This window comes from Meriones unguiculatus, chromosome 18, assembly GCF_030254825.1.
Source record: "Meriones unguiculatus strain TT.TT164.6M chromosome 18, Bangor_MerUng_6.1, whole genome shotgun sequence".
Classification (NCBI taxonomy): domain Eukaryota; kingdom Metazoa; phylum Chordata; class Mammalia; order Rodentia; family Muridae; genus Meriones; species Meriones unguiculatus.
In genome coordinates this window covers 35,023,694-35,050,382 of record NC_083365.1, presented here as the reverse complement: position 1 = coordinate 35,050,382, position 26,689 = coordinate 35,023,694, and the positions used below count along the sequence as shown (strand labels likewise).

Here is a 26,689-nt window from a genome sequence, read left to right as displayed (position 1 = left end):
TTTCCCATTACTAGGGAAACCCACTTGGAGACTGAGCTGCCATGGGCTATATCTGTGTAGGGGTTCTAGGTTATCTTCATGAATGGTTCCTGGTTGGAGAATCAATCTCAGAAAGACCCCTGTGCCCAGATGTTTTCGTTCTATTGTTCCCCTTGTGGAGCTCCTGGCCTTCCAAGTCTTTCTATCTCTCCCTTCTTTCATAAGATTCGCTGCACTCTGCCCAAAGTTTGGCTATGAGTCTCAGCATATGTTTTGATACCCTACTGGGTAGAGTCTTTCAGAGGCCCTCTGTGGTAAGCTCCTGTCCTGTTCCCTCTTTTCTTCCTCTTCCTATGTCTGTCCCATCTGCCTTTCTGAGTAAGGATTGATCATCTTACCCAGGGTCCTCCTTCTTGCTTAGCTTCCTTAAGGTGTAGAGATTTTAGTATGTTTGTCCTATATTACATGTCTAATATCTACTTATAAGTGAGTATATACCATTACTGGTGGGAATGTAAACTTGTTTTTTCTTTATGTTGTAATCACTGTTGCTTTTTATGTGTGTCAATTTGACGTTAGTCTTATGTACACAAGACTGGCCTCAGGCCTGAGATGTAGCAGGGGGTGACCTTGAACTCCTTATTCTCCTGCCTCTACCTCCGAATGCTGGGATTACAGGCTTGAGCAACAAATAGTGCTGGGGATCAAACCCAGGGCTTTTGTGTCCACTAAGCAAGCACTCTGCCAAGTGAGCCACATGCCCAGCTCCACTTCTCTCTTTTTAATGCAGTCTGATGTGCTGCATACTTGTGTGATAATCTCTATGCTACTAAAATTCCTTCCCCGGAAGAGGTGTAAATAACACCTCCCCCTCCCCCCAAGGTCTCAACACACTGAGCCACCAAAGCCACCAAAGCCACCAAAGTTCAACCTAGGGAATCCAGTGGGTTTGTTGGGTTTCCTTACAGAGCATAGGTGAGGAGTCACTCCTGGGGTTGTGGGCAGTCCTTTTTAGCCAACCATACTTAAAAAGCCTTACCCAGCAGGCAGGAAAGCTTCCTCCAACCCTCAACCTCCAAGTCCAAGACCTCCTGCCTTGCCCAACCACAGACCTCCATGTACTCAACCCCTTCTCCAGACCACAAGCAGTGTTACCGGGTGATAGGAGCAGCTGAACTCCCAAAAATAGCTGATGTGTGTCAATCACGTTTTAAGTTAGACTGGGTCATACCCAACTCCCTGAACCAATTGCTGTTCATTGGAAGCCAGATGTTGGCCAGCCAACTTCTAACCTATCCTCTGTTCTCCAACTCCAACAGGGCAGGACCCAACAATGCTTTGTATAAGGTAGGGGACCAGGATTCCCAACCACTGAAAGGACTCTGCCATGCGATTTCAAAGCTTGCCTTGAAATAGCTGCCTTATTCAAAAGGCACTGTTTTAATTTGTGCCATGACAATACCCAGAGGCTTTGAGCACAATCAATAATTACCTTTCTAACTGTTGCAAGGAATTCATCTTTTGTTTCATGAGGGAACTGAGACTCCATGCCAAATCTACTGTTTTCAAATCATCACCCGACTCTCATGAAGAAACCTATGCAAACTGAGCCAGTCTTGAAGAGACCTACAGTAATTCTCCATAATAATGTGCCAAGCTGTGTATCATAATCTGAAATCCTAAGCAGTGTCATTGCTTTGCACACTGCTCACATATTTCAATAATCACAGCAAGGCTTCCCCACCCTCCTGTCCTGTTTATGATTGAGCAGACCTAATCACATTTGAAAAGAATGCTGTTCATGCAGAGCACATCACAGAGAAGAGAAAAAACAAAAACAAAACAAAATAAAAAACAAAAACACGGAGAAATCCTTCATTGTGTCTAAAAGCACTCCAGTCCATGGTTTCACAGGTTTGTGTGCTCAAATTGTAATTGCTGTGAAGTATGGGGCGAAGCCCTCTAATTCTTCCTCCTTGATTTTTATTTATGAAAGAGCAGTAAACTTTTAGCTAATGAATTAAGATGAACCCTGTTTTCACGTAACTCACACTTAAGACCTACAGAATCCAGTAGAGCAGAATTTGTCCAGCAAACAGGTTTTACTTAACACTCAAGATACTTGAAAGCACGGAATTTAAGTGCCTGTGGGAGGGACCTCTCTTCCCAACTCATTCTGATCAATGCTTCTTGATGTCTCGCAGACTCCCGACTTTCCTTACTCCACAAACTTTGAGTGCGGATGGCATAGCTGTTCAGAGCACAGGCCTTCTGACCAGCTACATGTAAGCCCTTGTCCAAATCAGCGATCGCCTGACCTCAACCCACACCCGAATCCGAATCTCCTGAGCAGAGGGCAAGGCCTGTGAGTGGGATTCTTTTTTTAAAGGTAACAACTACTGGACAGATGTGAGAGACTGTTATTACTCATCTTCAAAAGAGCAACCCTGATGCATGCAGAAGGTCTTCAGGGAAATTAAAAGCACTCACTTTCACAGCCACAGGCTGAAAGATCGAGAAGCAGCTTGCTTGGATTCTTGTCTAATTGTATGGTTTTCATGAATAACATTAAACATGAATAGGAATAGGCTGGGAAATTATTCAGTTTGCTCTCCCAGTCACACAGGAGTATGTCTTAAAGCTTTTCCTGCCCCAGCACCTACGACCGTATGAGGCCTGCTTTTTTGAGAGTGTAAGAATATGTGTGCCCCGGCCCCACCATTAATATGTGGCTGTTTGCAGAAAACTTCATTACAGTCTTTAGCTGCATGATGTTAAAAACATACTAATTAAAAAAAAATAACACTAATTATACAACTATAATTTTTTTCACCACCCCTACTTTTATTTTCTTTGCTTTTCTTTTGCCTCAGTTTTGTATTGTTTGTTTGTTGCAGTGGAATCTCTGTTGGGCTTTGTCAAATCCTTGATCAAGGTTGACCTCTTGACTAAGGTCTTATGCAGCCTATCAAATGCTTGTTTCTCAGAACTGGCTCCTGGATGGCAGAACTTAGGTAGAAAACAGCCAGGGCTGCAGCTCCTATCCCAAAGGTTGGCTCTGGCTCATCTCAAGAATTCTCCATCATTTTCTTTTTCTTTTGAGCCACCAAAGATCTTTTTAGCTAACACATTATTTTTTTTACCACTGGATTAGCCGGTAACAGCCTCTATTTCTTGCAACCAAATTTTTTTATTCTTTTTCCTGGAGAAATGTGGCCTCTTCTCTCCCAGAATTTACACAGTAGCATCAGCGAAAGCTCCCGGCAGGGAGGGGCCAATTGAAAGCTCACCTGCGGGAGAATTTTACATTCCCAGCTGATTTAGCTTGGCTTTATAATTCTTCTTCAACTCTCTTGATGCGGTCTGACAGTTTGTGGAGTACTGTTTCTCCATGATAAGAAAGCATTCGCCTTAGGGAGGAGGGAGAAGATTGAATGGAAATGTTTTACATTCACTTGAACCACAATTATTTTGCTGACACAGGGCAAGGTACTAACAGGGTTTTGCTGTTGGGGAATTAAAAACCATTTGGCCTATTCCTTGTTCAGACATTTCTCATCTATGATATTGTGGCTTAAGTGCAGTAACGTGTGGTTAAGGAAAATAATGAAAATACGCACCCTGACCTGTAGGAATATTCAAATTCCCAGCTGATGGTAATGCCGGGGGATGTTCTCATCAAGAGCTCTGCCTCTCGCCTTCCATATTCTGTTTCTGCTTTACCAGCGTCACCTTCTCAAGCAGCCTTTCTCAGGCTGTCTCTCCTGTTGGGCATCAGCTGGCTTCTTCCCTAAATGTGTATTTGACTCTCTCAAAGATCTTTTGTGAAGGTTTGTTTTGTGTTTATTGATGCGCATGAGCCAGAGGAGAACTCCGGGTCCCCTGAAGCTGAAGGCAGTTGTGAACTATCTGGTGTGGGCGCTGGAAGCCAAACTGGTTTTGTTTTGTTTTGTTTCTCTCATAATTTAAGGGTATTTTGTCCATCACGGCAAGAAAAGCGTGGTGGCAGAAACACAAAGCATTGTGTATCGGTAGAAACATAAATATTTGGAAGAACGTTTGCCAGCACCACACACTCCTTTTTATGTCGAGAAACCCTCAAGCCAATACTTCCTGTCCTTGGGCCCCACTTTGAATAACAAGATGTCAAATAGTCTTCTGATTTCCCATCCCCCTCCTTTCGTTTACTCCTCTTTCTTTTCATGCTTGAAACTTTCAAGTTTTTCCTGCCGTCAAGGTTTATTTCCTTCCTATGGTCTGATATTTTTCATTTCCTTGGGGTTCTGTCAGTACTCACTATTCATTTTTTAAAAAACTGTTTTCTCTGTGTTTAACCTCGAATGACAGCTACTTGTGTTCCCTCTCTACCATGAGATAGAGATTACCTTCTGAATTAGCAGTATTTTGTGTGTGGTGTGACATCACTATCTGTGAAAACTAACTTAAGAGAGGAAGCCTTTGATTTTTTTGCTTTCCTGAGTCTTTTTCTGCTTTAATTCAGGCTGGGTCCCCAGCCCGAGTTTGGAGAGGGTCTGACTTCCTCAGTTAAACCTCTCTCGGCAAGTTTCCATTTAGAAGTGTGTCTCCGAGGTGATTCTAAATTCTGGGCAGTGTTCACGGTGGTGAGGCATCACCCCTCCCTAAGATCTACACAGCTTTCGAGAAAACTAAAGTGGGGATTGCAGGTGATTCTCTTGATTCTGGCCAGTTGACAAATCTTTGCTCTTCCATTGCCCCTAGAGATGTTCAACCTACCCTAGAATGCTGAGGCCCTTTAGAACCAAGAAAGTATCCCAACTCACAAAAAAGCTTCAATCATTGAGGGGCTTGTTCTCTGAAAGAGTTGTGAGAACTTCGGAGGATGGTGGAAAGTAAAGAAGGAGGAGTTCTCTTTGCCCAGTGAAGGAAGAGGTACCTATATCTCCTTGGCAATGCTGAGGATGGTGGCAGGAGTTCAGATAACCCAGCAGGGTCCCTGGAAAGACTGGAAATTGAGCACTAGGGTTTCCAGGGGGTATGGAAGGGTGGCGTAGAAGCTGAGAATTCATTATCTGAGTTCAAGGGATGCAGGAGCTTGTCCAGTCTGCAGCCTGTGCACCCTGCGGTGGCACAGCATTAATGCCCCTCTTCTCTGCCTTCCAGGTGTCAGACCAGCACCTGAAATCTCAGAAAAGCTCTAAAAGAAAATCTAATATTCCATTAGTTAGAGAGTGGAAGTCTTGGGATCGAATTTGAATTGATCCCAAGAAACAACACAGGTGTGACATGCTTTCCAAACATGATTTTGTGAATCATGATCTACAGTCATACACTCTTCTAATAACATTAAGGAAAGAAGCAGAACTGTGTCTGGTTTGTCTGAAAGAACATCCGCCATTGTCCATTGCTGGGAGCAACACCATGACTAAGAGCAACCTGGGGAGGGAAGAGTTCATTCAGCTCGCAGTCTGTCATGAGGGGAAATCATGGCAGGAGTCCAAAGCAGAAGCCTGGACATAAGAACTGAAGCAGAGGCCATGGACAAACTCTGCTTCCTGGATTGTCCTCCCTAATTCGCTCAGCCTGATTTCTTCTACGAGCTAGGACCAAATGCCCACAGATGACACCATTCACAGTCAGCTGGGGCCTCCTGCATCAGTCGTGAATCAGGAAAATAATTCAGACTTTTCTGTAGGCAAATCTAATGGAGGCAGTTCCACAATAAGTTGAAGTTCCTTCTTTCCAGATGACCCTAGCTTGTTTCCAGTTGACAAAAAAAAAAAAGTGTGGCCTTTAATCCCATTAATCACAGCACTCAAGGAGGCAGAGACAGTCGGATAGCTGTAAGTTTAGACCAGCCTGGTCTACACAGAGAAAAGAAAAAGTAGCAAGAACGATCATCCAGTGAATTGTATCATGGAAGCAATTTGATAAAGAGATTCTCTTTAAAAATATTTAATGAGCCGGAGACAAGGGTTATCAGGCTAAGGTAATTTATGCCTAGTTTAATGACTTTTAGTTAAATTTCTGGGACGCATATGGTAGAAGGAGAGAATCAGCTCCCACAAGTTGTCTTCTGGGCTTTGAATTCAAGTGCATCATGCTTGCATAAGCTCATGCACACGTGTACACACACACATTTACTAAATGCAATGCACATGTGTACATGTATATATGCATTAAAAGAGTTGTTCAAGTAGGTCTTAGCTTTATCTTCGTAAGGTTTGTGAATTTTGCAAAAACCTGGTGGCACACTGTACTTGTTGATATTATAAATTAAGAATAATTTAAAGGTGTCAGAATTAAACAGCCTTAAAATTAAAGGCAAAGCTCACACCTATGTCTATTGAGGAGCCACGGCACACAAATCTCTGAGACTGGGTCTTGATTTGTCTGACAGTTTGCTCTTGTTAAACCTCAGCTAATGAGCCTTTATAGCTACATCTGTTTGCCTCACCGTGAAACCCTTTGACAAATGCTATAGCTTCCTGCCACGACTCTCCAACATCAGTAACTCCAGTACTCAGATTACCACCCATGGGGCTGCTCTGCTAAGTTTGTTGAGGCATGAGTACTCAGCGTTGACGAGACCCCTGAGATCTATGCTCTCTCTTGAGTAGCTTTTCTCCAAGCCTCAACTTTCCATCTGTAAAATGGGGTGATAGCACCTCTCTCAGTGTGCTGGGAAGATCACACATGTGAAACTTCCCTTTGTGTTTGTTTTTTCTTATGCAAACAATGATGTTTGATTTCTGATCAGATAAATGCAAATTAAAACTAGAATGAGATATACTAAGTCCTACCCAATGGATCAATGGCAACTCTCATAAATTGCTACTGAATTTCTGGGCATTGTAAATTGGAACAACCTCTTTACATTTAACATTGTCAGCTAAGGTCAAAGGCCTGAAGCCTTGCCTGAGCCTCCGCACCATATTTGTTCTACATGTTGGAAACTCATGTATGTACACATGACTCTTGGGGGAGGGGGAGTAGGATGCTTATGCCAGCAGTATTTGAAGTAACACTGAACCAAAAACAACACAAATGTCAACTCATGAAAGAATGTACAAAGGGATGTGGTATGTCCATTCAATATAATACTCTGTGGCCAATGAAAAGGGCGAGACAGAAATGCTGCAAGCACAAAAGGAGTGAAACACGCATACACGCCAAAAATGCCTACAGCATAATTGTATTCATATAAGATTCAAGAGAAGTAAATTGGGAATACACACAGAGGTAAAAGACTATTTTTTGGACAGACAGGAAAAATAATTGCTACAAAAATTAGTGGGTTTTTGTTTTGTTTTGTTTTGTTTTGTTTACTGTCAGCGGGGCGAAGAGGGTATTGTGTTAAAGAAGGAAGATGTATGGGTTTTGTGGGATGTTGCCCATATTTTTGTTGGGCCTTTAATGAGGGCCTGTTTTATGGTCATTTATTATACTGACATTTATGATTTATGCACATTTCTGCATGAGTGTTACGTTTCACGTTTTAGGAAATCTGAATTATACCTACAGGAATGCTGGGAAGATCGCTCTGGAGGTGTGCCTGCTGTCTGTCAAGCTCAGCTTCCATCCACTAGCTTCCTCCCCTGGGTCTGACAGGGAGCAAGGCCTCTGGGGTAAGACTGTGATTCGGGGACCACAGAGTCCAGAAGAGAAGTTTGGATTCATAGTTTTCCTTTGGGGGCTTGGAAGGAGCCTGGACTCATGTAGAATTTTGGATCAAAAACTGAAAAGAAATAGATCTATGGCATTCCAGGATGAAAGCACATGGCTGCTCGAAAGAGCGTTCTGCCGGGGACTCCCTTGTTCCTTTCCCTGAGAACATCTGTCCCCTGCCATCTGCTACATGAGGAGACACACAGATAGACATGTTACTTGTGTCTAGATTGTTCCCAGGAACTCAGTCTGAGCCTCAGGATGGGCCAAGGGAAACTACCGTTCATGTAAGTTGTCCCAAGCAGTGAGAAAGAGGGAGGTGAACACGCAGCATCCAGAAAAAAAGTGGTTCCTATGCAAAATGAGGAGGCAATTTTGGAAATGGTCAATAAGAGCAAGGAAATTATTCAAAAGATTCTATTTTTGAGCTTCAATTTCAACTTATAAATAGTACAACAGAATTAGTATCTAAGCTTAGGATGCATATTTTAAAGCATTACACAAATACAAAGCGATGGAAACCATGAGGGAAAAGATAGAAGACTTCGAAAATGACTAAGTATGAATAACAGAGAATCTAGAAACAGCAGCTGGAGAGATGGCTCAGTGATTAAAAACACTTGTTCCCCTTCCAGAGGGCCCGGATTTAGTTCCTAGCATCCACACTGTAGCTCAGAGCTGTCTGTCTGCAACTCTAGTTCCAGGGAATCCTGTCTTCTTCTGACCTTCACAGGACCCGGCATGTACACATACATACTCACGCACATAAAATAAAATAATAAAATAAAATAAAACAAATACATAATTTTTAAAGGGAGTTACAAGGGAGAAACAACACCAGTACGGAAGAAAGGAGATATTTTAAATCCCCCATGGAAAGAGGCAATTTGAGTCCTACAAGCAATAAACCTCATTGAGTTCCACTTGTCATTTGAAAGGGAACTACAACTGATTTTTACAAAGAAAATTTGGCACTGGGATACCATCTATTGATGCAAGACTGGAAGATTTACAATCATTAGCTACCAGGAAATTGGGAAGATGTCCATGCAAATGAAAGAGTTCTGTGACTTTAAGAGCTCATATGCACCACTGGAAGGAAGGATGCTCAAAAACAAAAGAGTCACAGCAGAGAACTCAAGATAGGAGAAAATGAAGAAGAAAAGAAACAATAAGTCTTGCCAAGCACACACCCGAACAGGGGTCTGAGAGAATTGGTACATCAGCTACTTGAGGATTCTTGAAATGTAAGGACATATTCGAGGGAAGACTTAGTAATGAATTCAAACCAAAAATGCTGCCCGTGGCAAAACTCCGAGTGATCTAAGGTAACAAAGATGGAATATGAGTGAGAACAGAGGAAGCAGAGAGAAAACAGATCTTCATGAACAAAGTTTGAGATGGGAAGGCTTTGTTATATGGAAAAAAATATATATTCAATTAGAAATTTCAAGAAAAGGATGCTGACCACCGAAGCAATAGAAATACAGTTAGTTTCCTTTTTTCTAAACTAGTGCATGGAAGTTGAGATACAAAAGTTGGAATGTTTTTTTTCCCTAATTAAATTAGCAAAAATACAATGAAAATAAGTCACTAAGGCTTTATACAAAATGTGTGTCATGAACTATTTTGGAGCTGAAAAAAAAAAAAACTGGCTCTGAACTTTTTTATATTTTGGATCTACTTTTTTTCCCCCCAGTTATTTACTTTATATTGTTGAAGTCCAATTGTTCTTATAAATTAACTGAAATAAATTTTAATAATATTAATACATTTTGGGGAATTTTCATTTTCTTTTTTAACCTTACGTGTATGTGTATTTTGTCTCTGTGTATGTCTGTGTACTCTGTGTGTGTGTGTATGTGTGTGCGCGCGTGCGCATGCGTCTGCTACCTGTGGAGACCAAAAAGGTGTCAGATCTCCTGGGGCTGGGGTTGCAAACAGTTATGAGTCACATATGAGTTCTTGGAATCAAATTTGAGTCCTCTGGAAGAGCAGCTAGTGCACTTTACAACTGAGCTATCTCTCCAGTCCTACAAACTTTTTAACAAAAAAAGCAGAGAAAGAAAGAGAGAGAGAGAAAGAAAGAGAAAAGAAAAGGAAAAATAGAGAATGATTTTTTCAAAAGCGTACATAGATTTCTGTTTCTTTGCTGTTTTTTATTTATTTGTTTACTTACTTATTTAGTTTTTCATTTGGGTGGCCTGTCAGTTTTTGAGGGTGGAGTATTAACATCATTAACTATTACTGTGCAGGTGTCAATCTGTGCCTCTATAGTCTCATAGCGTTTGTGTCATGAAACTGGGTATGTTGTTGTTGATACGAAATGATCTTCTTTGCATCTTCTTACTAGTTTTGAGTTGAAGTCATCAGATGTAAGTAGAGGAACTCTGGCTTGCTTTCAAGTTCCATTTGATTGGCACATCTTTTCCCACCCTTTCATGCTGACTGTCTTTGCCCATAAGAGGTGTTCCATGGAAGCAATGAAGAGTAAGGTACCACTTCTTAATCCAATTGTCTAGTCTATTTCATTTTACAGGAAAATGAAGATCATTGGCCCTCGGTATTTATTTAAAGCTTTGCGTAAGTTTCTGTAGTATGCTGTTTGATAACGGTCTATATGTTCTTAGTCTTCATTTGGTTACCTATGGTTCTACTGAGATTTACTCTTATGCATTCTTATGGATGTGTTTGTTTCTCTCTTTGGCATGTAGAATTCCATAGTGTCTATAGTGGTAATTTAGTGATCAGGCATTATTTTTGTTTGTATTCATTATGGAAGATTTTAATTTTTTTTCTTTTGGTAATAGAGGAACTCTTGTGGACACAATAATTTCTTTCAGGGCTTGAAGTCTATCAGCTGATGCTCTTACGGTCTGTTGGGAAATCTGCTATTATTCTGATGACTCTGCTTTATACATGACTTGACCTTTCTCTCTAACAGCTTTCAGTTTACTTTGTTCTGGTCCCTCAGTGTTTTAACTATAATGTAATAAGGCCAACAAATTCATGGTTATTCATCATCTTAAGCCATTAGGAAAATACAAATCAAAAAAACTACATTGAAATTTGATCATAATAAACTCAGAAACGTCAAGACAACAAACAACAAAAAATGCTGGTAAGAAAGGAGGACAAATGGGGAATATTTATTGACTGCTGATAGGAACACCAATTCATCCAGCCAGTATAGAAATCAGCCCATTAAAATTCCCCCTAACTTAAAAATAGAACATATCTTTACTATCCTGAAGGAGTCACGATAAACATGGCTGAGATGCATGCATGCCTCTCTTACTGTGGCATTATTCATAATAGCCAGCTTGTAGAATGATGAAAGGATGAAAATCAGAAATACAGATGATAGAGAGAGATATAATCAAAGATACAAAGTCAGAGGTAGAGATAAATATAGGAATAGAGATAGGGATAGTGATGATAGAGGTAGATGGAGAGAGAGTCAGAACAGAGAGAGAGAGATAAACACAGAGTTAGGGATAGAGATAGGGATGATAGAGGTAAAGAGAATTAAGTGAAAGAAGCACAAGGGAAGTAGAAGAGGAATGGGAAAGGAGGAAAGAAGATGATAAATGGTAATAGAAGGGTTAGTATGATCAAACTTTATTATATCCATATATGAAATAATGATGCCTCAAACATTGTATCATATATATATATATATATATATATATATATATATGCTAATAGAATGCTTTAGAAAGAGCTATATTCAAATATGTTCGGGGTAAGTATGATCAAAAAACAGATAATAAAAATGTTTTAAAATAAATAAGTTGGCAAAAGAAGAAGAGTAAATACAAACCAAGATGACAGTTCTTTAATCAGCTAATTAATCTAGGTTAAAAACATTCCAAGAAGAAAGTGTAATGGTAATAAACATTTTTGATTCAAAACATGTAGCATTGGAATAAAAATCCAAGACTGAGAAATGCAAAGCAATGTAGATTTGACTGAATCGTGCATTCTTTAATGTGACTGTCTCACAATCACAGTAGAAATAGACCAAAAAGAATAATATGTGTAAAAAAACGACTCCATAACACAACTCCTTAATTTTGAAACATAAAAATACATTATGTAGATGCTTACAGATTATATATAAAATTAATCCATTTGGTCAAAAAACTATCTAAGGTCGTGGTATGATAGTATGATAAAGTTAAAAACTGATAGTTTTTAAAAATAGGCTCACATTAAACATATAAAGAGGTTAAAAAGCAATAAATCAAGCAATCCAATTAAAAAATGGGGTATGGAGCTAAACAGAGAAGTCTCTATAGAGGAATATAGAATGGCAGAGAAACACTTAAAGAAATGTTCAACCTCATTAGCCATCAGAGAGACACAAATCAAAAAGACCCTGAGATTTCACCTTACACCCATCAGAATGGCTAAGATAAAAAACTCAAGGGACAACACATGCTGGAGAGGTTGTGGAGAAAGGGGAACCCTCCTCCATTGCTGGTGGGAATGTAAACTGGTACAACCACTTTGGAAGTCAATCTGGCGCTTTCTCAGACAATTAGGAATAGTGCTTCCTCAAGATCCAGCTATACCACTCCTAGGCATATACCCAAAATTGTCTCAAGTACACAACAAGGACATTTGCTCAACCGTGTTTGTAGCAGCTTTATTTGTAATAGCCAGAACCTGGAAACAACCCAGATGTCCATCAACGGAGGAATGGATACAGAAATTGTGGTACTTTTACACAATGGAATACTACTCAGCAATCAAAAAGGAGGAAATCATGAAATTTGCAGGCAAATGGTGGGATCTAGAAAAGATCATTCTGAATGAGGTATCCCAAAAGGAGAAAGACACACATGGTATATACTCACTCATATAGTCCTATAAGATATGATAAAAATAATGAAATCTCTACACCTAAAGAAGATAAACAAGAAAGAGAACCCAGGGTAAGATGATCAATCCTCACTTAGAAAGACAAATGGGAGGTGCATTGGACGTAGGAGAAAACAAGTAACAGGACAGGAGCCTACCACAGAGGGCTCCTGAGAGACTCTACCTAGCAGTGTATCAAAACAGATACTAAGACTCATAACCAAACTTTTGGCAGAGTGCAGGGAATCATATGAAAGAAGGGGGAATTTGTGTGATGTGGAAAGGATAGGAGCTCCACAAGGACCAAACATATCTGGGCACAGGGGTCTTTTCTGAGACTGACACTCCACCAAGGACCATGTATGGATATAACCTAGAACATCTGCTCAGATGAAGCCCGTGGTAGCTCATTAACCAATTGGTTTCCCATAGAAGGGGAACAGGGACTATTTCTGACAGGAACTCAATGGCAGGCTCTTTGACCTCCCCACCCCCCAAGGGAGGAGCAGTCCTGCTAGGCCACAGAGGAGGATTTTGCAGCCAGTCCTGAAGCTACCGTGATAAAACAAGGTCAGATGAAAGGGGAGTAGGTCCTCCCCAATCAGTGGATTTGAAAAGGGGCAGGGAGGAGAAGAGGGAGAGAGGGAGGGAGGGAAGGTTTGAGAGGGAATGAGAGAGCGGGATACAGCTGGGATACAGAGTTAATAAAATGTAACTAATAATAAAAAAATAAAAAAGAAATAAAAACAAAAGATATGCCTCAATAAAAAAATCAAATTGAACCAACAAATTATCTAAAATGGACTAAAAAATACTCTATCAAAATTGGCATGACCATGCTGGGAGTTGTATTTAGGGAAAAATGTACAGTCTTCAATGACTTTATCATTAATAGAGAAGGAATTCAAAAGAGAAAGGAGAAAAAAAAAAGAGAAAGGAGATGAGGAAGGAATTGAATAAGTATTAAGAATTTTTTAATTTACTAAATTAGAAATTAACAACAAAATCTATGAAGATAGTAAATGAAAACAAGTGACAATAAAAGCTGAAGTTGCGGGCTGTGTGATGGCTTAGTAGGTAAAGTTCTTGCCTTGGGAGCATGAGATGCTGAGTGTAGCTCCCAGAACTTGCCTTAACCAGCTGGGTGTGGTAGTGGACGTTTGTATTCCTAGTCTATGAGGAATTGACTAAGACCTGGGGATCATGGAAGGCCACTAGACAGCTAACCTAGACACCTGGATGAGTTCCAAGCCAATCAGAGACCTTGTCAAACACACAAACATACACACAAAAGCTGCATGTGAGAACTGTGGCTGAGGTTGAATTGTGATTTTGATAGGCAGGTATATGTATACACACACACTCACTCTCACAAAGCTAAAACTGAGTAAGTAAAGACAAAGAATTTGTGTTCAAAAGCTGCATATTTGAAAAGATCTAGAAAGGTAAATAGTAAAGCTCTCTTAGTTAGGGTTTCTGTTTGCTGTAATAAAATACCATGACTAAAAGAAACTTGGGGAAGAAAGGATTAATTCATTTTGCAACTTATAGTCCACTATCCAGGGATGTCAGTCCAGAATCAAGGCCTCCAAGGAACCTGAAGGCAGGAGCTAGTGGAGAGGACATGGAGGAGTGCTGCTTGGTGACTTGCTTCTCCTGGCTTGCTCAATCTGTTTTCTTGTAGCACCCAGGACCACCAGCCCAGGGATGGTACCAACCAAAGTGATATGGGCCCTCCCACATCAGTCATCAACTAAGAAAACACACCTCAAAAGAAAAAACAACAACAAAAAAAAAAAAAAGAAAAGAAAAAAGAAAAGAAAACACACCTCAGACTCTGTCACAGGCCAATCTGGGGAGGGGGGCATTTCTTTCGGTTGAGGTTCCCTCTTCTAAAACACTCTAACTTGTGTCTAGTTGACATAAAACTAACCAGCACAATGTTAAAATCCCACAACACCTAATTTTTGAAAGCAAAAATATACAAGAATTAAAAATTAGTTAGAAGACAGGATTGTGGACACAAAAGATCAAGATAATGCTGAGAATGAGGGTGAAGAACTTCCTGGTGGTGAGCAGAAGGAAAAGAGTGAGTTCCTTATGAGGTTAAGAAGCTTATTGTACCATACTTGACCTGGGGTTTGGTAACTGCCATCTAACGCCATCAGTGCTGTTATTGTTATGGTTATTGTCCTTAGTTGGTAACTTTCAAATATCTCTGACTGTTCAGTGGAGGTCAGGCTCAAGCTTCTCTGGAAACAAATACCAAACGGCAAGAATCTATCAAAGTGTTAGCATTATCTCTATTCTTACCAAACATTGCTTGAGTGCCATGTTATGTTCAAAGCTTGTTCAGACTCAGTGACATACTAGGTATGTTCTCTGCCGTCCCCAAATAGAACATCTCTAGGCTCTGACAGACACGGGAGTCACCATCGCAGACTAGAGGGTAGATGCCAAGAGAAAGTTGGCATGCTACCTCAGGGGGATGTGGCAAAGGAAAGACGACTTCCACATCTCGGTGATTTAAAGGAGGTTGAACATATGGGCCTCTGAGAGAAAGGGGGAACTACTAAAACTGGGTGGCAAAGAAGAGAAGAGAGTGTGGAGCTGGCTGGTGGAGGCGCTGAGTCCCAGTCTACAGAATGTAGTCCTAGTCCTGTCGCCTGGGAAGAGTCAGTAGAGAGCTTTGAACATGTGGGTGATGTAAACAGTGTTCTTCAGAAGGATGACTGAACAGCAATATGCCTAATGGACTTGGGGGTGACGAAGGGTAGACTTGGCCAAGAACAGCCACACAAGTTCAAGGTGGAGAAACCACTGTCATTATTTTAAGCTTCTCTCCCTCCCCTCAAGCCCCTTAAAAATCTAGAAATATCATTTTTCTTCATGCCTTGAATGGACAAAACAAAACCAACAAAAAAATGACTTCGGAGCCAAATAGAATATGAAACACAGATGCCTAAACATGACTCTAATCAGCCTCTAATCAGCCACACTTGAGCTCTGCACTGCCCTGAGTTGACGTTAGAATGACTCTTGGTTTTTGGCAATATTTCTCAGTTCCTTCCAAGGGACAGCCTGAAAGAAACAACCTCTCCTCCTCAGGTGGCAGCTTGAAAGACAGAACCTTTTTTATCACCAAAAGGTCCACCTGTACTGCTAGCCTAGGAATGGGGCCACAGATCTCCCAAAGTTTAGCCTGGCTTTGCTTCTCCCGCCCGGTCTCTTCTCGCCCTTCCACCCCCCTCCTCCTTCCGCTGTATTAGCTCCAGGAACACAGAGAGTTAACCTTTGCAACTGGATTTGCTCCGTGCAACACAGTGTCACCCACAAACGGGGGTGGATAAGGCGTCTGTGAAACGAATGAAAAGAAGTCCAGGAATTCAGTTAATTAACCACATCAGTTTCTTAACGTGATCAATTTTAATTAAACTGAATTTTAATAGAGATCTGTGTAGTCTGTAGAGACCAATTGCTAATTCTACAAAGCATGTGCTGCTTTTCAGTTCAGGTTTGCTCCCATCTAATTAATATGGATAGAGCATTAAGCCTTTTTGGACTCTGGTGGTTTTCATTTCATGACTATTAATGATTTTAATGAACTGGACTAATTCAGTAGTTTTCATCCTAGTGTTTCAGGGCTTTGTTCATCACAAATTTCAGGTTTATAATTGGTTTCCAGGTCTTAACAGTGGTCATTGATCAGCTTCAGCAGTTCCTTTTACAACTCAGTAGGCGCTGGGGACTGTTAACCCTTTGCCACCTGGAGCAGAGAGGCACAGTGCAGTGCTTCAGAACAAACAGACCAGGGGGTGACCATGGGGTGGTGGGTACTTAAAAAAAAATCACAGGGTCTGGGGGGTTGTTAGCACAGGATAGAACAGGAAAGGTCATGGTAGCAATGTGAAAGCTGTAAGTTTAGAGCAATAATTAGAACAAAGTAGACCAGTGATTGCTTTATTCTCCAATATTCTGAGGGAGAAAAGCACAAACCAGGCGTTCTATCTACTCGTTGGCTCCTGCCAATCCCTAGTAGACATCTTTATCAACAAGCAAACAGCCAGGACTGAAGAATAAAAATATTAAGAGCTGAAAAGGGCCGATGGGAAGCAGAAACCGGGAGACAAGGCTGTGGGGGACATCAACTGTGAGAACCAACAGAGACACAGAAATAGACGCGGGCGGCTGTGCACTTGTGCCTTTTTTCACATGGCAGGGATCTGGACTCACCAATGGAACACGGCTGGTGGTTTTCTGCCTCTCAGAAAACAAATGATGTTTCTGCCTTTTGTTTTAAACAAAAGGCATAACTTTAAGCCCCTGTGCACCTTAGAGTGACTAACAGACCTTTTTGTTCAACAACCTTCCTCAGTTCCGAAGAGCGAGGGGCAGGATGGATGTGCAGAGGAGTCTAGCTCACACCACCAAGATGGAAGAAAGCAGAAGACAGGAAATTCTCTGATTCAGGCCTTTACGTATTAAATGCTCTGAGAGAGAGCCACACAAACACTCGTGGCATTCCAGCCTCCAGAGGGGAAGGCTGGCATCATGAGAAGCTGGCCAAAGGCTCCTTTGCATAGGTCTACCCCAAAGATTTCCTCTCCCCTGTGTCTGATCAACTGAGGGAAAGTGTGGATGTTCTTAAGTGTTCCAGGCACGTGATTCTCATGAGGCTTGTGGCCATGTGGAATCCAAGATCCAGTTGAATCTGGACAGGTACTTCAGTTAAAAGCACCCAGAGATGTCCTCTGCAGCCATTTTTAAAAGAATCAGTTAGACAGAGGCCACCAATGTAACATTTAAAATGACTCGAGAAAAAAGGTATAAAGCTGAAAAATTTGATTTTTTTTCCTTGTTCCCTTTGCTTTAACTATTTTCTTTGATTGGTTATGTCTCTTCCAGTTGAATTCTCTCATAGAAGCAGATCTCTTTAAGCAAGCTGCCATCATGGTAGAATTTACTTTACACCTTTAATTCCTGCTTATCTCTCAGTCCTTTCCAGCTTCCATCCCACAGAGCTGCTGAAATGTTCTGTCATCTATAAAGTGGTGATAATGGGTTCCTTATAGGGTCATTGTGTAGATTAGCATACTTAGCAAGGTGCCTCAATAAATTATGGTTATTATTGTCACTCGAATCACCAATGCTCCTATGATTGGCACATGACTTAAGTCTTCCTCTATTGAGTTCTGGGCAGTGCTTTCTGCTACACATTTCTTCAGACTCTCCTAAGAAACCACTGGCTTATCCTTTCAGTCTTTCAACAAATGTGTATGGCTTATCCTTTTAGTCTTTTCAACAAATGTGTATGGAAGATGTTTAGACCATTATGTAGGGTTCTAGGCGTGGGGGTACCATGCAGTTCAGAAAGCCTGACCATGTTTGAATGCTTGGAGTTGTAATTTGTTCTTTCAGAAGAAGAAAGGAAAGGCTAATCTATTTAAACAAACAGTTTGCATCTTTAATTCTCGTTGTCTCTGAATCTTTTCTAGTCTTTTACTGAATACTTAAACTTTTCCAAACAGCAGTGGTGGGGTTATACGAATGTCAGTCCACATGAGATGGGCCTAAATCTCTCCATGTTACTGATGAGGACAGCGAGGCTCTACATGTTAATTTATCTTGCAAAGGTCATGAAAATTTTTTTTAATTTTATTAAATTTATTTACATATTCATTTCACATCCTGATCACAGCCTCCTCCCTCCTCTTCTGGTCCCACCCTCCCTCTCTCTTTCCCCTTTTCTTCCCCCCCTTCTCCTCGGAAAAGGGGAGGTCGCCTTATAAATCCCCCCTAGCACATCAAGCCACATCAAGGTTAAGCACATCCTCTTTCACTGAGGCCAGACAAGGGGAAAGTGACCCGAAAGCAGGCAACAGAGACTATGCCAGATATAACTTCCACTCTACTTGCTACCCGCCTGCAGACAAAGCTGCCCATCAGTTATACATGTGTCTTGGGCCGGGGTCCAGGATATGCATGCTCTTTGGTTGGTGCTTCAGTCTCCGTACGCCCCTGTGGGCCTAGGTTAGTTGATTCTGTTGGTCTTAAGTGTCAGAAATTGTATTTAAACCGAGCAATCTGCACCAGAGTTCAGGTTTTAAAATCCAGCTTTACTAACAAAGAACAGTAAAAATTACTATGAAGGAAAGGCGGGAAAATGCTAGTTGAGATGAGGTATCCACAAAAGCCCCTGTAGAGGAGAAAGTAGGAGAGCAGAAAGCCCTGCTCTAACATGTGGAAATGTGTGATGTTCTAGAAAGCAGGACACATGAACTGAGCTGTCTTCCCAGAGGCAATGTATATTAAAGCTTCCCCTCTCGTGTAACTAGAGTTAAGATCTTTAGAGTGGAAAGCTTTGGGGGGGCACAATTAAGATGAAGAAAGGACCGAAGGGCAGTGTCAGCTTTCAAATAAGAGAAGAAGAGAATGTGCCCTCTCTTGTTGGAAGGTATGAAGTAAAGGACATGTTGGGACACAGTGGGAGGTAGCCATGTGCTACCAGGAACTAAATCCTCCAGCAAAAGAACTAGCCAGCACCTGATCTTGGCTTCTCAGCTCCCACTGCTGCCAGAGAATAAATTCCTGCTGTGTAAGTGGCTGCCCAATATGAGGTATTTGTTTAGACAACTAATAAACTGAAAAATCAGATGAAGTCTTGGAGCCTAGGAGGATTGTCCTTCTCAGCACATTCGTGAAGGGAGATGGAGATGTCACCTGGGAAGGATGGGCCCTTGCAAGAGATGCTCCAGGGGGGTTCAAATGAGTGAGGCAAAGCAAAGAAGGCACAGTACTTTCCAAGAGTGTCCTTACATAAGCAACCGGGGGAGTGAGAGAGAGAACCAAGACCCCAGAGCAAGATTTTTAAGATATTCTGGAATGTTGGCCTGTTGTAATGATCTAGTGAGCAGAACATACAGAAGAGATTTTACAGACAGGAGAAAATTGCAGAAACAAAGTCATTGAATATACGAGAGGAGCAATCCTCGGATAAGAGAAGAGACCTATCATTGTGCAAGTGTAAGAGGCAGAGCTATAGATAAATGTGTGAGGGAGAAGGTTGAGCAGGTACATGCATCAGAAGGGGAAGCGGGGCCTTTGACTGTACCTGTGGTAGGGTGGAAGTTTTAGAGATGGAATAAGAGATACTTGTTTCTCTCCCTTACGTTAACATTCTGTTAACAGGACATAGATCTTGGCTGTTCCTAAGCAGACACTGTTGCTTTTATCTTCCTCCTGGTCCAGACAAGGTAGCTGAGCTCCAGAGAAAATAAGCAACTTAGTCAAAGGTTCACTGAGATGGTGAGCAGCAAGACTGGGATTTGAACTGAAATTTTCTCCTTTACTTTTTGTTCCTGATTTTTGTCCCTGATTTGTTGCGGGGTGGGGTGGGGTGTTGGAAGCACGATCTTAATAAAAAGAAAAGCAAATTGAGTAATGAAATGTGGTGGGATTTCTAAGCTGTACTGTAGGTTTTCTTGTCATTTGGGACATAATTTAAAGGGAAACTATTTTTATAATTTTGTGGTTTCATTTTATTGACTTCTGTTTTGCCTACAGCTCTACGTGAACACTCAGATTTCAAACTGGGTCTGAGTTTTCAGGAGGAGAATAAGGGCAGAAAGAGAGGATGGAAAGAGGGTATGAGGCTGACTGGCTGGATAGACCGTAAGTGGGAAGATGAATGGATGGTTGGATGAGTGGATGAACACATACATGCATGCATGCACACATACATACATACATACATACATACATATAAGGAAATAGGCAGACAGAGTTTTTGTAGTTGTCTACCGTTGGCCTAGATTGGATGAAAAGAAAAGTGAGGCCAGAGATTGATGACAGGCAGTGAAAACGGCTGGAAGGAAGTAGATTTGGTAATGTAAACTGGATGATTAAAGTAAGTACTCAGATTGAGATTCTGATATTTAATCAAAATGCAAATGTTTTGAGGGACACTGACTTTAAAACTTCTGGAAGATTTAAGATTAAGGTCTTCTACCTTCTTCCCTGGCATGGAAGAAGGTAGGCTACAGATTAAATAAAATTTTACTGCCAGCAAGATGGCTCAGTGGTTAAAGGCACCTGCCACCAAGTCTGTTGAACTGAGTTCAATCCCTGGCCCTCATATGGTGAAAGAAAAATACCAACTCTAACAGGTTGTCCTTTGACCTCCACACTTGGGCTATGGAACAAGCACACTCCCACACACAACATAGAAGATAAAATAAAAACGTTATGAAATTTTATGAAAATCTGTAGGCAAGACATGAATATTGGGGTTCCCAGGGATAATGGCGAAAGTGGCTGGAGAAAGAGAGAGAGAGTCAGGAAGCGGGGTGCTAAAATCTTCAGAGATTGGGGGGTGAGAAGGGGACGGGCGACTGTGACAGGGAGAGAACAGATGGTGTAGCCTCATGCCATCTGCTTTAAAGTTGCCAGAAATTTGAGGATGAAGGAAGGGAAAAGTGTCCAGAAATAAATGCAGAGCAACTCGGAAGCCCAGAGTCAACCCTTCCCACTGTCCATCTGAAATGCTCTGCAGTGGCGCCGCGCTCGCCAGTTCTAAACAAGACACGTGACTCCTGACGCCTACATTTAGGTAGCATATGTTGACTTCGGGCTTTGAAAAATGAGCATCATGTCTCTTACACACATGTCCACATGTAAACACGTATGTGAACACAAACCCTTACACACACACACACACACACACACACTATCCTGAACATTTGTATGAGTTCTGTATCTTCCTTTCTTCTTTTTATTTTTTAAATTTATTTAAATTTTGTTTTCCTTTGGTTCTTCAAGATAAGGTTTCCCTGTGTCGCCCTGGCTGTCTTGGAACTCACTCTGTAGAACAGGCTGTCCTGGAACTCAGAGATCCACCTGCCTCTGCCTCCTGAAAACTAGGATTAAAGGTATGTGCTACCACCACCCAGCTATCTTTTCCTTCCTAAAATCTTGCAAAAAAAAAAAAAAATGACTGTAGTGTTTGAAAGTCACTCTTCATGACGCTTAGATTATTTTAATCCTGAAACGTTTTATACGTTCTTTGGAATAAGGAACACTTTTTAAATTTTTTTTTTTCTTAAGAGTATTTTCTTCCATTCTCTTCATACCTTGCTAACAGTTAATTGGGAATCCAATTTTCTTATTTATTTTTCTTATTCTTAATTTATATTTTTTTTAGTCCTCTTACTATGAGGGTTTCAGGTTCTGAAATAAATGTTGGGTTAATATTTGGCTTGGGCTTCCTTGCCAGATGGGGAAAATAAATTTCGATTTTTTTTTGGAAGAAGGCGGTACCGGGGATCAAAATCGGGGTTTTTGCACACGTTAGAGAAGCAGTCTACCAGTGAACTATGTCCCCTACAAATGACCCACAAATTCAGACCTTTAAGGCACAAACAGCATTTTATGTTCTCGCATCTCACAGCGCCCCTTCCTCGGGGCACCCGCCTCCTACAGCAGTCACCATGCTTTCTAGGCCTTCCGGAATGCAGGCTTAGAGGCTCCTTCTTCTTTTATCTATTGAACTCTGTCAGGTCCTTTAACTCTTGGGTATGATTCTACCTCCTTTCTTCCCATGTGTCTTCTAAATACCTGTCCCAGACCACAGGTCCCGGACCACAGGTCCACATCTGACTATCTATTAGCCTGCTGGACCCTTTTTACCGACCAGACTCTGGTTTCCTACTTCATTCCTGGAACCTGAGCATTTATTTGGAGTTCAGCTTGGTGAGCAAAATGGCTCAGTGTGGAAAGAGTTCTTGCTGCCAAATCCGATGACCTGGGTTGGATCTGTAGGATCTATATGGTAGGGGAGAACTGACTCCAACAAGTTGTCATATGACCGCCATATGAATACTGTGGCATGTGTGTACACTCCACACGTTTGTGCAATGGGAAACACCCTGAGCAAGGGTAACACACTACATCTGTTCCAGCACAGGGCCAACACCCATTCCTATGCTGTATCCCGCATAGACAGGATATCAAGCATTTACCTGTTCCCTATGTCAAATTTCAGCACTTCTTCCTGGGTTAACATTATTGACCAAACTATCTGACTTTGTCATCGAAGTCCTTAAAAACCTTTAGTCCACCGCACTTTTAAAATCATGGTCATTATCACAGCTACAGCCCACCAAAACACGATCTCGATCTTGATTACTAGGGAATGCTCTGTGTCCCCCAAACCTCCATCCATGGAAGCTCTAACCCCATGGAAGTTCTAACCTCTGTTACCTCAGGATTTGGGCTTAAAGATGGGGACTTTTGGAAGGCAGTTTTAAGTAAATAAGATCCTATTTCAGTATTCCTGGGTGCTTATAAGAAAAAGAAGAAACATGGGTGACAGATATAAAGAGAAAAGTGGCCATAGGAGGACACAGAGAGAAGTTGTCAAAGACAGAGGCTTAGGAGAAGTAAACCCACTCACCTCTTTGTCTTGGTGCTCTGGCTCCCAGAAGGATGGGAAATGCATGTCTGGTGTTTAAGATAATCATCCATAAGAGTTTTTATATGGCATCCCTGGCCCATTAGCACAGCTCCTGTCTCCTTAGTCATGTATCCACTATTTCTCTTTCCTTTGCCCCAGGCAAGACATGCAATTCATGTCCTTCGACTGTACAAACTTTACCCTTCACAAGTGGAAATCCCAGGGACTTTTGTAGTGCTCACCAGATGTGGAAGACTAAACGAGGAATCCCACTGCAATAGTAGGGATTGTGCATTGAAGCCATAAATAAGTAAATGATACCGGAGTGGAGAAATTGTCTTCGGTGATCCAAGTGGTCCCTAAGTGCAAATTTGAGAAGATGATGGGGAGTAGGCATTTGTCTACAAAAGAGTAATGAGAAGATACGGTTCTGGGAGAGTGTGGCTAATTAGAGTGACTGTAGGGAGAGGTCACAATCCAAAAAATGCAGAGAACCTTCAAGAGCTCGGAAAACCAAAGGCCCCATTTCTCTCCTAGAGGCTCCAAAACGAACCATGCCGCTGACACCTCAGCCCATCAGTTTTGAATTTGGGCATGAAGAACTGTCCAGGAATAGATTTGTGTTATTTTGAAGCCATCATGAACACAGAAATGTGTTACCTAGGACACAGGAAACTATTTTCCTGGCTGCTTCTTAAGAGCCAGATTGCCTTCTGTTCTCTAACAGAGCATTACAGCAACTCATTCTGTTTTCTGGAAAAAAAAAAATCTGCTCTATCCTACTTCTTCTACCTTACTGGATGCTTTTGAACTTTACTATTATTGTTGTTTTTAACTCTTAGTGTATGTGTGTGTGTGCACATGTGCCTGCACCAAGGCTTGAATGTGTCAGACAAAAACTTTGTGGAGTTGGTTCCCCCCTTCCACATTTACCTGGATGTAGGAACTCAAACTCAGGTCATCAGGCTTGCATAGCAAATGCTTTAATCACTGGGCCATCTCATAGACCCTGAAACCTTGTTATTTTCAAACTATTGTAATTGCACAGAAAGTTGCAAGAAATAATGCTCGATTTCCTTCTCCTGACCTTTGACAGCGCTAACATCCGGTGTGGCTGTAGCATGCTATCAAACTAGAAAGCTGACCATGTTACAGTCCTTCTAACTGGGCTGTAGTCCGTATTCCCTTTTCACCAACCATGCCAAGTTTTACTTATATTTTGCACTAGGTTGTGAGTCCTTCGACACTTGAGACTACATACTTTATATTTATCTCCAGACCATATAATAGACACTAGGATCTCAATAAACAGTTTAAGGATAAATGAGGAGAAGGAATGAGAATGAAATGAGATAAATTTAAGCTTATTTACTCATATTATTTACAGAATTATGATCATATCTTGGGTAGAAGGCAAGATATGTATGGAACAATAGTCTTAAAAAATGTCATAATTTTAGCAGAATTTCAGTTCTGCACTCTGACTTTTTTTGTACCTATTTTCCCATTTGAAAAACTCTACATATGAGTTTTTATTGCATAGTCTGTGTATCACCTTACTTAAGAATTTCTTTTGAGCAACAATCTAATGTTTAAAATTGTTTATTTGGAGGATGGAGAAATGGCTCCATGGTTAAGAGCATTAACTGCTCTTCCAGAGGACTGGGGTTTGATTCCTAGCACCCACACGGCAGTTCACAACTATCTGTAGCTCCAACTCTGGAGGAACTTATACCTTCTTCTGGTCTCTGTGGGTGCTGCATGCATGTGGTGAACATACATACATACATATTATGTAACATGCAAGTAAAAAAATAAATGTTTAAAAAATATTTATTCTGTCTAGTTAGTGTTTTGTTAAGATTTTCTGAAATAGCAAGAATCAAAATAGAGAGAGAAAGAAAGAGAGAAAGAAAGAAAGAAAGAAAGAAAGAAAGAAAGAAAGAAAGGAAGAAAGGAATTGAGTTCTGTATTCAGAGTCTAAGGCTGCCTGTTTGAAAGGCTCAATGATGACACTGGAATAGTACATGGTCTTCTATGATCACCATTGTGAAATGAAACATTCCTTTTCTATTTGGCAATTTAAAGGCAATTATCTGTTTTATTTCCCTGCTAGGCTGCATTTGTGCATTTAAATGACATATAAATCATTCTGCAGTGCAGGAGAGTTCAGCCACAGGTCAGCAAAGGTGAGTCTGTCTGATCCTTGGAGGAACAGCAGGGAAAGAGCTCACTGTCACCTGTGCCCTCCAGCCATGGCTGACCTTGATCTATGAATCCTCATAGGGGACTTCTGGCCAGAAATGGGAGAAAAATGACTTTTGCCCCTTCTCCAAGACTGGGTGCTGCTTTCTTTATATGCATTTGTCCTTTTATTCCTTTCCCAAATGTCAGTTTCTGGGTGACAATGAGCTCTGGTTATAAATAAGAGAGCTGATGCTCACAGATTTGGTCATATGCCCAAATCACAAAACTATATCAGGGCATAAGCAAAATCAATTCTAGTTCAACATTTAGTCTTATGCTCTTCCTAGAGTTCACATAAAGAAGAGGTTTCCTTATTGGCTGCACTTGGCTAGCTCCCAAACTCCCCAAATCCAGCCTGTGTGGCTTTAAAGAGCACGGAGTATCTACACAGCTTAAAGTTCCCTGGGTACCTTCAGTGTACGGGAAAGTTTGAGAATGAGGGAAAGACTTTAAAATAGACCGAACAAAAACAAAGGTGACCAAAAGTCCCACTGAAGAATCACAGAAAGGACCCCAGGTCATAACAACCTCACAAACCATCCTTCAAATGTTGTCTGATATTCCTACCATCTCATATTATGTCTTTACATATAGGTGCCACTTTTCCAGAAATTCTCTGCTAAACTATAAATAATCACTTACAAGGACAAATATGTCCTTTGGACAATGATATGGTTATCATTGTCCAAGTCCAGATAAAATTCGGTCTTGATTAACATTTGCGATCTCCAACCAGGAAAATGACACCCAACCTTTGTCCATCCAATTTGTAGTGGACACCTGAAATACATAACTCATGTGTTGGCACGTCAGATCAGACCTTCTCACCCAGTCACATCCCAAGCCTTAAGAGACAGAAACACGGGGCTTAGATAAAGAATTAGTGCAACGCCTCCAATGCTGATTCAAAGTTTAAAAGCGAAAAAGCCGGATTTCAAACTAATCATTGCGAGGGGCGGGGGGAAGATCCTGGGTATTTTAATATACTTTAAAGATATACATACTTGGTGTCCCCTGCAGTTGGAGGGTGTTGCCCAGGTGATTCTGATGTGCACCCAACAGGAAAGCCACAGCTCTGTACAAAGTCAGCGGCGGATGCATGCAGCGTTGTCTCCTGGCTGATGAAGAGGCTGATGAAATCCTAGTTCTCATAAATACAGATCTCTCATTCTGGTGAGAGGATGTGGCTGTCTCTTCATCTGCATGCTATTTAAATAATACTGAAAGAATTATTTTCCACAGGAGACCAAAAACATGGACAGTGTCCAGATGAGGGATTATAGTCAGAATGTAGGAAGAATTTGGAAACCTCAACTAAACGAAACAAACTTCCTAGACGTTACTTTGTCTGCAAGATTTCCCAGAAGCCCTTCTTTGCCACCACTAATGCTCCCACACATCCAGCTATAATTTTTCGTTCTTCACTGGTGTGTAGCTCTTTGCTTATACATTTTTACCTCCTAGAAAGCAGGTTAGTTAGTTGTATGTTTATCCTTGACA

The 26,689-nt window shown here is 41.2% G+C and overlaps 1 long non-coding RNA gene across 1 annotated transcript in view; it reads right to left on the bottom strand.

The window, feature by feature from the left end:
- Positions 1-26,383, bottom strand: part of LOC132648993 (uncharacterized) — a 90,966-nt gene extending 64,583 nt beyond the window's left edge. The window contains exon 1 of the long non-coding RNA XR_009587375.1: positions 26,194-26,383. This is a non-coding gene — a long non-coding RNA (uncharacterized LOC132648993). The remainder of the gene's footprint in view (positions 1-26,193) is intronic.
- Between the last annotated feature and the right edge of the window lie 306 nt (positions 26,384-26,689).